The following is a 12,248-nucleotide window of genomic DNA, read 5'->3' on the forward strand; positions in this document are numbered from 1 at the left end:
TATTGACTTTTTTAAAATATATGTACATTATTGCGCTTTATTTACCGCGCTGGCTCTTATTGCCTCTTTCCCCATTTTTTGTTAGATATAAAAATAATTATATTAAGGTAGTCGCCTCGTCAGGGCATGTATTAGATAAAGTTTTCGATTTTGGATTTTATATCAAATTATATGATCAGCTTTGCAGTCGATTTTTTCTGTGGCTCCTTACCGACTATTTACTCTAGAAAATCGATCTCAAAAATTACAAATTTTGCATTACCTCATACCAGACGGCCAGAAAAAGAAGGCTCTATCACGGTTTTAATCACATATTTTCGCATTTTTCGATTAGATAAAGTGAGAAAAAACATTGCTTTTTGTACATTAGATTTCGAAGAATCCGATGCAACCATAAAATATATAGTTTACCGGAGATTTCGCTGCTAATTTTTTAGTTTATTTTAGTGAAAATGCGGTAATCGAGCAGACATTTTTTGGTCGAGGTTAGGTTGGGAAGACTTGGCAACGCCGCTGGCTAATCACTGTAGTTGCAGGTTATGGGGCTCGTCTTTTTTAGCCGAATTGGATAGTGATTGACACCCCTGTCATACGTTTTGAAACCCTTTCTCAGTAATTGACGTAAAATGCGACGTTGCCAAGTATTTTTCTCACTTGTAACCTTTCTCGACGACTCGCATGATCAGCTGATCAAAACGGAGTCAAATGAGAAAAATCACAGAATTTGGAAAAAGTAACATACTTTGTCACGTATGAAATTTTACACCATAATTCATAAAATTATTTTTCCCTTAGCAAAAATTGCCTGAAATATATTTCTGAACGTGAAAACCTACAAACAGTCACATGACTAGCACGTAGCGAGTCGACTACCTTAATTGCATTTTTCTAGCTTTTATTTTAGGAAATTCAATGTTTTCTGACCTGGAAAAATTATATGTCAAATGACTGAAATGACAGTCCTGGAAAATATATATGTATACCTATATGATAATTTCAATTAAGTGCCAAGCAAACTCCTCGCAGAAAAAAACCCATTTGTAGATGCGTCTAGATAGGAGATAAATGCTTCTAGAGGGATTTACTGTAAAATATGTTTTTTTTTCCCCAGAACAATTTGCGAAACTAGTAGTTGAATGAATTACGTTTTCGAAAATGAATATAAGAATCCTGAAAGTCAATATCGTCATGTAATGATTTTATAACGAGTCACTGTACAGTCATTTTGAATAAATCGTAGTACCTCGAATATTTTGAAAATATACACAATATACTGCAGCGATATTTTTCGAATACATATATCCTTCGAAACATTCTCAATATTTACCATGTGCTGTATGGGAACCATTCAATGGTCGGAAACGTCTTGATGATTAATTGACCAAAACCGATGGTCGAGACGTTTGTAAGGGTAACCAATTAGGTCGAACAAAAGAATCTTGGACACATGCTGAGAGAAACCTTCAAGCAAAAATTTCCGAGTATTGTCTTCTATCGATTTTAGAGATTATCCAAGAAACATTATTCCGCTTTCCCTCGAGATTCTCGTTTCTTTTCATATGAGTTTCTAACTTTCTCTTACAATAGGGGAGACCGGGGCTAGACCGTTAGTTTTTTTTCGGTGCCGATTTTTAACAACAAAATAAATAATTGTAGTTAAAAGTGGTATACCACTGTAAAGAGTGAACCTTTAGCTACAAAATTTATACAGAAAATTTTTATCTACGTCGCTTTGTTTAACCGGTATAGAGCAAAAACGACAACGGTGCAAAAATTGAAATCTCAAAAATGCCGGGGTTTAACCGTTACACTGCATTTTCAATACATATACGTACATCTAATCCTGAAAAATGATAGGATACATCTTAATAATTGTTTTTTAAAAGAAAAATATAAAAATTTATTTAAAATTTTTATGCGAAACGTTATTAAAAAATAGTTACGAGGGTTCCTCTTTCCGCAGAAGTCACTCGCCCGACTTGTTTCACTCCTCGACGTCCGATGACTCTATTCGGTGTCTGAATGGTTGTAATTCCCGTCTCATCCATATTCCATATGCAGTGAGCCTGGAAATGCCCGGAAATGCCTTGGAAATGCACCCGGACGGCTTACTGACGGATTAACCCCAAACACAAGTTTCAGGTTTGATCGCCCACGAAATATTAGACATCAACGATAATGAAAAAACTACACTGGATTCGTGTTCAGCATGCATTACTCTTTATAATCACGTACCTCGAGATTTGGAGAGCAAATATTATAGCAGATATTACAAAATTTCCACGCGCAGAAAATGTAACTTTCACCTTCCGAAAACACGTTTGCCCTCGTAAAAATCATAACACGGCAGGTAACCTGCCGAAACTCCGTTGGTCACATGGGTACCATAAGCAGCGTTTACAATGTTAATAGCGAGTTCGCACAATATACAGGTTCCGAGATATTTGATTTGGCGGATTTACCCCGTTAGCGGTCTAGCCCCGGTCTCCCCTACTCCCCTTACCAATAATGTCGGGAACATAAAAAGAATTTTTTTTGCAAAGAAGTTCGAAAAGAATATCTTCTTGCATAAACATATGCGTGTAAAACAGAATCCTATACGCATACAAACACAGTCTCTCTATCCTTGCAGTTAGCAGAATTGAATAAGTTAATTTTTGTTTAAACTAACAATATATTAAATTAAAGTTAATGGCCTATTAATTTAGTTAAAAGTTGCATTAACAAAAAACTGACTGCAGTTACGTTAAGATTAAATTAATTTAAGTTAAATTAAAAGTTAATTTATAAAAGCATTATTTACATTAAATTAGAATGTCGTAATCTTTTGATTATACTCTACTAAATAACAAAACAATTACAATATGGATCGTCAAATATATTTAATATTTTATTTGTAAATTAAGTTTATATATAAAATAACAAAGAAATTTTATTATTTATACGTATAGAAATGTATTTTTTCTTTTACAATTATAAAAAACTAATATGTAGCTGTAAGAATTAATGCAATCGCTTAATGAGCGGCATATTGAAAAAAAAGCCTTGGTAAATTCGTGAGATGCATTTAGTAATCGGTTCTTTTTAAATATTTGATTATTATTTCCTATTTTAATAATAATAACAAAACATTTTGTAATAATTATAAACATTTAAAAAAATTAAATTTTGCGTTTAATTGAGCCAACTAAATTATATAGTACTTATTATCAAACAGTTTCGTGAAAATTACCTTAGTTTAGTGATAATTAACTATCACGTTCTGTCTGTTGTTCGTCCGTTTTTTGGTCAATGCATTTAAGCAATTTACCAGGGATTTGGACAAGTCGTGTGAAAGTTATTATTATTATTATTATTATTATTATTATTATTATTATTATTATTATTATTATTATTATTATTATTCGGGACCGAAAAGATATCTGAGTTTATAAGTTTCGTAACGAGGATCACTTTTATCTATCTGATTGTAATAATTAGGATGATCAATGTCGAAATCGGCAGGAATAGGTTTAAATGGAGGTGCGTTTTCTAGTTGTTGTAATTCCTGGAGGAGGGGGAGAGGATCGATTAGAAGTAACAGTTTGTTTGATCTGGAACCTAATTCGTTTGATTTGAACTCGTCTACCTCCCTTTTTCGTCATTCAACCCGCGTTCTCAAAAATGAATTTTAAGCTCGCCACACTCTTCGTCAGCGCTCAAAGCCAATCCGCCACACTCTTCGTCAGCGTAAAGGCCAAATTCACTTTCGGGAATTAATAACGATTGTTGCGATTTCTAAGAATCAACTCCGTAATCGCCACGCCTTTCGGTAGCGAAAGTACCAGTTCGCCATGCTCTTCGTCAGCGCCCAGGACAGATCGCCACGCTCTTTGTCAGCGAAAACTGCGAGTCGAATCTCAGAAGTGATTGATTAAGAATTTTAATACGAGATCAGATCCCAGCTTTCAAGCTTATTCTCTTTTTCAAACTTATCTTACCTTTATTCTTAAGATCTTAGTACAAACTGAGTTGTGCGTGAAGCGCGGTCTTAAAGTATAAGAGTACAGGGATTAAGTCCCAGAATCGAGCGCGAATGCTCGGATTTGATCGTACAGTCGAATGTCAAAAGTGACTGTCTGGAATTGAATAAGAGTTAGAAAAATGATTTAAGTCGAGAATAAAGTAACAAAGGAACTAACTAAGCCGAAACCAAAAACGATGTGTGTCGAAATTGAAGTACTAGGGCCGAAGCCCAAAAGCTGTGTGTCACTCCGCGGCGTTTTCCGCCCTTTTTATACCCGAAATGGCCAGAACCCCCCGCGCGAGATTCTCACCACTTCCTAATACGCGTCTTAAGGGAGGAGGTTTTCTAGAAGTTTCTAGAAGCTTCTAGAAGCGTAGTTTTGGGCCCCATCTAAGCCTCAGCTTGTCAACGGCCGTCCGATAACCGTAGGATCAACTAAACATTTATATCCCAGTAAGCAAGGAACATTGAATTAACGTTTAGAAATATTGACTTTATGTGTATTTTTTAAACGTTTTTTAATAATATTTTACACATATTTGAAAAATATTATTTTGTAATATGATTTTTCTGAATGCTGTTAAAATATTTTAAAAACGTTACAGAAAATATTTTTCAAATGTTACTCTGACATTTATTTGAGATCAATGCAACAGTTCAAAATTCCTTGTAATTTGGACTTAGAAATAACATTGGTAGTATATTAATTTTCTGTTGTTATAATGTTATTGTTTTATATTGTACGCAACGCTCATCGCGACAGCCATGATGTACATGATTATCCTACATACGATGCGTGAGTGCGTATACACGTGTGTCGATCGAGCAGTGCGGAGTGCTCTTTATTTACAGCATATTTATATACAAGTAAGTAACTATTATATTCTAAAAGTTGTATATTAATGATAAGATTTCAATTAACCATACGTGCTATGAATAGTAGCTGGTGATGCAGGATTCATTTTCCGATTTACAAGAAAGATTTACAAAAGAGAGGAAATATCAATTAATTTATTTACGTTCGATAATAGACTTGTCCTTGGACATCAAAAATATCATCAAGGTTCGTCAATGCTATTATTTCGATGGTACCAAACAGTGTAACTTCCTATAAAATAACCTCAAAATTTGGCGAAATATGTAAATGATAACGTATAAAGCTGATACAATATGCATGAAGACGATTTGTTGAAGAAGTATTGTACGGCTTTAATACATCATCGTTTGCATGTATCACTGAAAGAGTAATTTAGTATAAAATTAGTATAAAGTTGATAGATGTAACAAACGATCAGTTCAAAGAAGACCAAAACTGACTTTTTATTTATTTCTATATTTTCTTCACATATATGTGCTATCACACTCTAAAGTATATAAATATATTATTGTAAGCATATTTTATATGTACAGGGCAATGAATATGTCTTAACATATGGGATCAATTGTTGTATCAAATTCAAAAAACCACCATTTGAAAAATTTGACCCTGGCTAAGATAAACATCAGTGAACAATATATCATAAAGAAAACTCTGTACAAGATACTAAGATTGGAGAATATCTTCCCTTAACTTCTATTAACAGTTTTCTTACTTTTGAGGAAATGCTAAAAGATGACCAAGAAGCTTTTACACAAGTCGTAAGTAAAGCTGCTTATTATAATTAAATTATGTACATATTAAATTACAACCTTTCTCTTATCTAAACTATATTGAATTCTTCTTGTTTTAGAGGCTATTAGACAACAATCCCTTGTAATACAGAGAAAGACTTGGAACACTCTATAATGGAATGGCTTAGATTTGCAAACACCCGTAAACAAAGAAAAAAATCTTAAAAGGTAAAAAAGTAACATAATGTATTTATGTCTGTTAAGTTAGCACCCTCCCCCCATAAAAAACCGGAATAACACATATGCAGAACTTAAGTGCTCTTTATGCGCTAATTATGTGCTCTATTCACGATTTTTGTGCTCGAGCGGTTTCGTTGGAAATCGCAATTGAAAGTGGGGGTGCTGGCTTAACGTAAGCTAGCACCCCCACTCATTAAAATTACATATAAAATAAAAAACTCAATATGCTAGAATTATGTGCTTTTTATGTGCTTTCAAATGCCTCAAACAAAATTAGTCTATCTGTAATAGTTTAAAAGATATACGCAAAAAAAGATCTATATACTACTGATATAAGAGTAAAGTATCAGTTAAAATACAGAAAGCAAAATAATTCTTGTCTTAAAATGTTTCTCGATTAATGTGTTCTCGAAATATGCACAATGAAATTTTCGTGCTTATCCCCTTCGACCGACCCGAACGTGAGCACCCCATACGTACAAGAGTAAAGTAGGGGAGACCGGGGCTAAAACGTCTACGGGGTAAATACGTCTAATCAAATATCTCGGAACCTGTATATTGTGCGAACTCGCTATTAACATTGTAAACGCTGCTTATAGTACCCATGTGACCAACGGAGTTTCGGCAGGTTACCTGCCGTGTTATGATTTTTACGAAGGCAAACGTGTTTTCGGAAGGTGAAAGTTACATTTTCTGCGCGTGGAAATTTTGTAATATCTGCAATAATATTTGCTCTCCAAATCTCGAGGTACGTGATTATAAAGAGTAATGCATGCTGAACACGAATCCAGTGTAGTTTTTTCATTATCGTTGATGTCTAATATTTCGTGGGCGATCAAACCTGAAACTTGTGTTTGGGGCTAATCGGTCAGTAAGCAGTCCGGGTGCATTTCCAAGGCATTTTCGGGCTCACTGCATATGGAATATGGATGAGACGGGAATTACAACCGTTCAGACACCGAATAGAGTCATTGGACGTCGAGGAGTGAAACAAGTCGGGCGAGTGACTTCTGCGGAAAGAGGAACCCTCGTAACTATTTTTTAATAATGTTTCGCATAAAAATTTTAAATAAATTTTTATATTTTTCTTTTAAAAAACAATTATTGCATGTATCCTATTATTTTTTAGGATTAAATGTACGTATATGTATTGAAAATGCAGTGCAGACTGTTATACCCCGGCATTTTTGAAATTTCAATTTTTCCACCGTTGTCGTTTTTGCTCTATACCGGTTAAACAAAGCGACGTAGACAAAAATTTCCTATATAAATTTTGTAGCTAAAGGTTCACTCTTTACAGTGGTATACCACTTTTAACTACAATTATTTATTTTGTTGTTAAAAATCGGCACCGAAAAAAACGGACTGTTTAGCCCCGGTCTCCCCTACTAGTTAAAATACAGATAGCGAATTGGTTTTAGTCTTAAAATGTTCCTCAATTTATGTGCTCCCGAAATATGCACAATGATTTTAAAAGCATAAAAATTACATCAATTTTTTTCGTCAATGTAATTTTTTGATACAAATTTTTTTAATAAACATAATTATATGTGTAATATCTAAATATTTTATTACCATATTCTTTTATACATCATAAAACAAATATATCCTTCAAGTATTAGTCGCGCAATTGTAGCGTGAACTACACTATCATTCATGTAATATTGTCATGAAAAACAATACACAAGTGAAAAGAATATAGCAGTTATGCGCGTATAAACGGCAACAGTGTAATAGACTAACGCATGCGCGCATTCCATTACGATAGAGGGAAGAAGCGAGGACTCACTCTCGATCGATACGCGGACGTGAACGTATAGATTCTAGATCCTTCTGTACTCTGCTTTGCCTGAATAAACTGTTCTAACTTTAACACCGCAATCATCTCTCGCGTACCTACACTGACATTCCTACCTCTACAGGTTATGGGCCCAGTAACCCACGCGACGTGTTCGGTTTAAAGTGAACGGAATAAACTTGGTCTCGCAACGGTGGGATTCGTAAAAATGGCGAACAGTGATAACGTGCAGTACAAGATTCCGTTGTTCGACGGAACAAATTTTGGAAGCTGGAAGTTTCGGATGGAGACCCTCCTGAACGAGCTGGAGCTCCTTGAATATACGGAGAAGGACTGGACGGAAGGAGTGGCGATACGGGAGGAAGACGCGGCGACCACGAGGGCCGCAAAGGAACTACAGCGGAATAAATGCGAGACTGCTGATAGGAAGTGTCGTTCGCAAATTGTTCAAAGGATCGCAGACAGTAACTTGGAATATGTGAGAGACTGCAAATACGCGCGCGACATGTGGAATGTGTTAGTTACGACGTTCGAGAGGAAAAGCATCGCGAATCAGCTGCTTTTAAGAAAGAGACTACTCCTGATGAAATTCGATCCGAACGGTGACACGCTTGCAAACCACTATCTGAACTTCGATAAAGTAATTCGGGAACTTCGATCGACGGGCGCAACACTCGAGGAGACGGACCTGGTGTGCCATCTTTTATTAACGATGCCGGCGGAATACAATCAAGTTGTCACGGCGATAGAGACAATATCGGCGGAAAAATTGACGATTGCTTTCGTTAAAACTCGTTTACTCGACGAGGAAGCAAAACGCTCGGATCGGGGAAAAAGGAAGCATTCAGTGGAACCTGCGAATGCGTTCTCGGCACGGAAAGGATCTTTGGGATGGAGGCCGTCGAGAGGCGGAGGAAATAAGACTAAAATACAGTGCCATAAGTGCGGGAATTACGGACACGTGCGCGCGGAATGTAAGAAGCATGAGAAACACGTGAACACGAACGCGAACGCGGCAGTCGGCTCGTGTAAACACGACGAGGACGATTGCCCGGAATCGTGTTTCTTTGCTCACTCGAATTGTGACTCGTGCGGAAAAACGCGATCGGCTAACGCGGCGGTCATTTCCACAAAGGACAAAGGAAACAGCTGTGCGAATTTTTGTTTCATGGCACATGCGGGTGGAACTACAGAGGATTGGGCTCTGGATTCAGGTGCTACGGAGCATCTTGGGAACGGGAATTTACCAATAAAAAATGTAAAACCACTAAAACACCCAGTGTCGATACAACTCGCGAAGACAGGAACCACGCTCAAAGCGGAAAAGTGCGGAGAAATCGTGGTTTGTTGCTCAGTTAACGGGCGGAAGAACGCAATAACTATTAAAAACGTTTTAATTGTACCCGGCTTGGAACATAATTTACTGTCTGTGAGGAGACTCGAGCAAAATGGATATCGAGTAGCGTTTGAGAACGGAAAAGGAACAATAGAAAAACACGGAAAAGTGGCAGCGGTTGCAACAATTTCGGACAGGAATTTATATGTATTAAACTTGCACACGGAGACGGCGTTAATCGCGGAGTGTTTGGAAACGTGGCATCGACGGCTCGGACACTTAAGCTACGAAAGCCTAAGGAAATTGCCGGCGATGGTCGACGGAATGGAATTAAATTCCAAGGAAACATCTCAAAGTGTCTGTCAGGTGTGTGCTGAAGGAAAACTAACGAAACTACCGCATAATCATCCGCGGAAAAGGGCCACGAGACCATTGGAATTAGTCCACAGCGACTTGATGGGACCAATGAAGGAATCATACGACGGGTTTCGCTACGTGATGACTTTTATGGACGATTACACGCATTTTGCAGCAGTGTACATGCTTAAGACAAAGGCGGAGGCATTTCGTTACTTCAAAGTTTACGAGGCAATGGCAACAGCCAAGTTTAACTGCAAAATTAGCAGGTTTCGATGTGACAACGGACGCGAGTATCTCTTGAATGAAATGAAGAGATATTTTGACAAGAGCGGAATCTTGTACGAATTGACGATTCGGTACACCCCACAGCAGAACGGAGTGGCGGAAAGGTTAAACCGAACTCTGTGTGATCGAGCTCGATGTCTCCTAATTAATGCCAATATGAGTAAAGGATTCTGGTCAGATGCAATAAGGACGTCGGTGTATTTAATAAATCGGAGCCCGACATGTGCATTGAGAGGAGGAATACCGGCCACACTCTGGTACGGGAATAAGCCAGATCTACAGAAATTAAGAGTGTTTGGGTGCATCGCACATCTGCGACTCCCTCAAGCATTAATTCATGGCAAGTTCGAGGCCAGAACTGTGCCTTGTAAACTGCTGGGTTACGTGACGAACGGCTACAAACTATGGAATCTACGAGAAAATAAATTAGAATACGGTCGCGACATACAGTTCGATGAGAACAGATTCAAATTGGACTGTACCGAACCGGAATACTGGCTGTCAACGACGAAATATGAAGTTGAGAATGACGACGTCATTGAAATTTCGGAAGATGACTCGGATGTGTTCGAGGAGTCGAACAACCAGGACGACAACGACGAAATACCAACTCAAGGCCATGGACTCTGGAAGAGAGGCCTGAAGGCCCTCAAAAGCAAGCTGCAGTCCAACGTCGTACGAGTTCAAGAACCAGCGCCAAGCCGAAACCAAATTACGTGGTGCTGGCCTTCAACGCGGAAGCCTATGTATCGGGTGTTCCAGAGAATTACGGCGAGATCGACTCCAGGGACGACAGGAACGAGTGGATGGAAGCAGTGAAGGAAGAAATCGACGCTCTCAACAAGAACAAGACATGGACTTTGTGTGAATTACCTCCGGGTAAAAAGGCCATTGGTAGTCGGTGGGTCTTTACGACCAAAAGTGCAAATGCCGGGCAGTGTGAACGAAAGAAAGCGAGACTTGTAATAAAAGGTTGCTCGCAACGACCCGGATTTGACTTTGATGAGACGTACGCGCCGGTGGCACGACTTACAACCTTGCGTGCGTATTTGAGTGTGGCAAATGCGCGGAATTTGAATGTATGTCAGATGGATGTGAAAAACGCGTTTCTTCATAGTAAACTCAGCGAGGAAGTTTATATGAAAGTACCTGAAGGGGTCAAATCAAAGGGTAACCAAGTATGTAAGCTAAACAGGGCTTTGTACGGTTTGAAACAGGCTCCTCGTGCCTGGTATGGGACCTTCAATGCTTTCATGAAAACTTTAGGCTTGAGAAATTCTGTCGCTGATAACTGTGTGTACGTAGGAATTTTCGGGAACGTTTATGTTTACCTACTATTGTACGTCGACGACATCTTAATTATGAGTAATTGCGAAAAGAAAATTAAAGAGATTATATCGGCTATGAAGAAAAGATTTCTAATGAAAAACTTAGGAGAAGTAAACACATTCTTGGGTATTGATATTACTAGGACTAGCGATGGTGTTTACTTGACACAGGGCACCTATCTTCGTAAACTGCTAGCGAAATTTGGTATGAGTGATTGCAAGCCAGTTCGTACACCAATGGAAATTAATTTCAGGAAAGACGAAAGTAAGGAGAGAATGAAGGAAAAGTGTCCATATCGCGAATTGGTAGGATGTTTAATGTATCTTACGCAAACGACTAGACCTGATATTAGCTTTGCGGTAAATTACCTGAGTAGATTTCAAAATGAGCAGCATTTAGAAAAGCATTGGAAGGGTTTGAAAAGAATATTGCGTTATATTCAAGGGACTCTAGATTACGGATTGTTTTATAAAAAGAGTAATCTAAATAAAAGTCATTCACTTGTAGGCTTTGCGGATGCCGACTGGGGTAACGGGGAAAACAGAAAGTCAACTTCTGAGTTTGTTTTTTAATTATACGGAAACACTATCTCCTGGGGGACAAGAAAACAAAACACCGTAGCGCAATCGTCAACAGAAGCGGAGTATGTGGCGTTAGCTCATTGCTCAAATGAATATCTTTGGTTGCGAAACTTACTGGGGGAATTCGATGTGAAGAATGTGACTCCAATTCTAATCTTTGAAGACAATCAGTCAGTGATTCACTGTTTGAAACGTTGGGAGCATAAACGTTTAAAACACATTGATATTAAATACAACTTTGTAAAAGAATTAGTAGAATCGAATGTAATTAATGTTCAATATGTGCCAACCAACGATCAAACAGCTGATATTATGACTAAGGCTTTAAGCGGAGATAAATTTATAGCAATGTGTGAAAAACTGAGTTTGACCTGTAAAGCATAGAGACTTTAATGTACATTGGATTTGTTTTACAGTTGTGCGCAAATTGAGGCGGAGTGAAAAGAATATAGCAATTATGCGCGTATAAACGGCAACAGTGTAATAGACCAACGCATGCGCGCATTCCATTACGATAGAGGGAAGAAGCGAGGACTCACTCTCGATCGATACGCGGACGTAAACGTATAGATTCTAGATCCTTCTGTACTCTGCTTTGCCTGAATAAACTGTTCTAACTTTAACACCGCAATCATCTCTCGCGTACCTGCACTGACATTCCTACCTCTACAACAAGAGATTCTATATAAATACAAGTTAAAG

This window comes from Temnothorax nylanderi, unplaced genomic scaffold (genome assembly GCF_030848795.1).
Source record: "Temnothorax nylanderi isolate EJ_2023f unplaced genomic scaffold, tnyl_v1.0 TNYL_tig0846_pilon, whole genome shotgun sequence".
Lineage (NCBI taxonomy): Eukaryota > Metazoa > Arthropoda > Insecta > Hymenoptera > Formicidae > Temnothorax > Temnothorax nylanderi.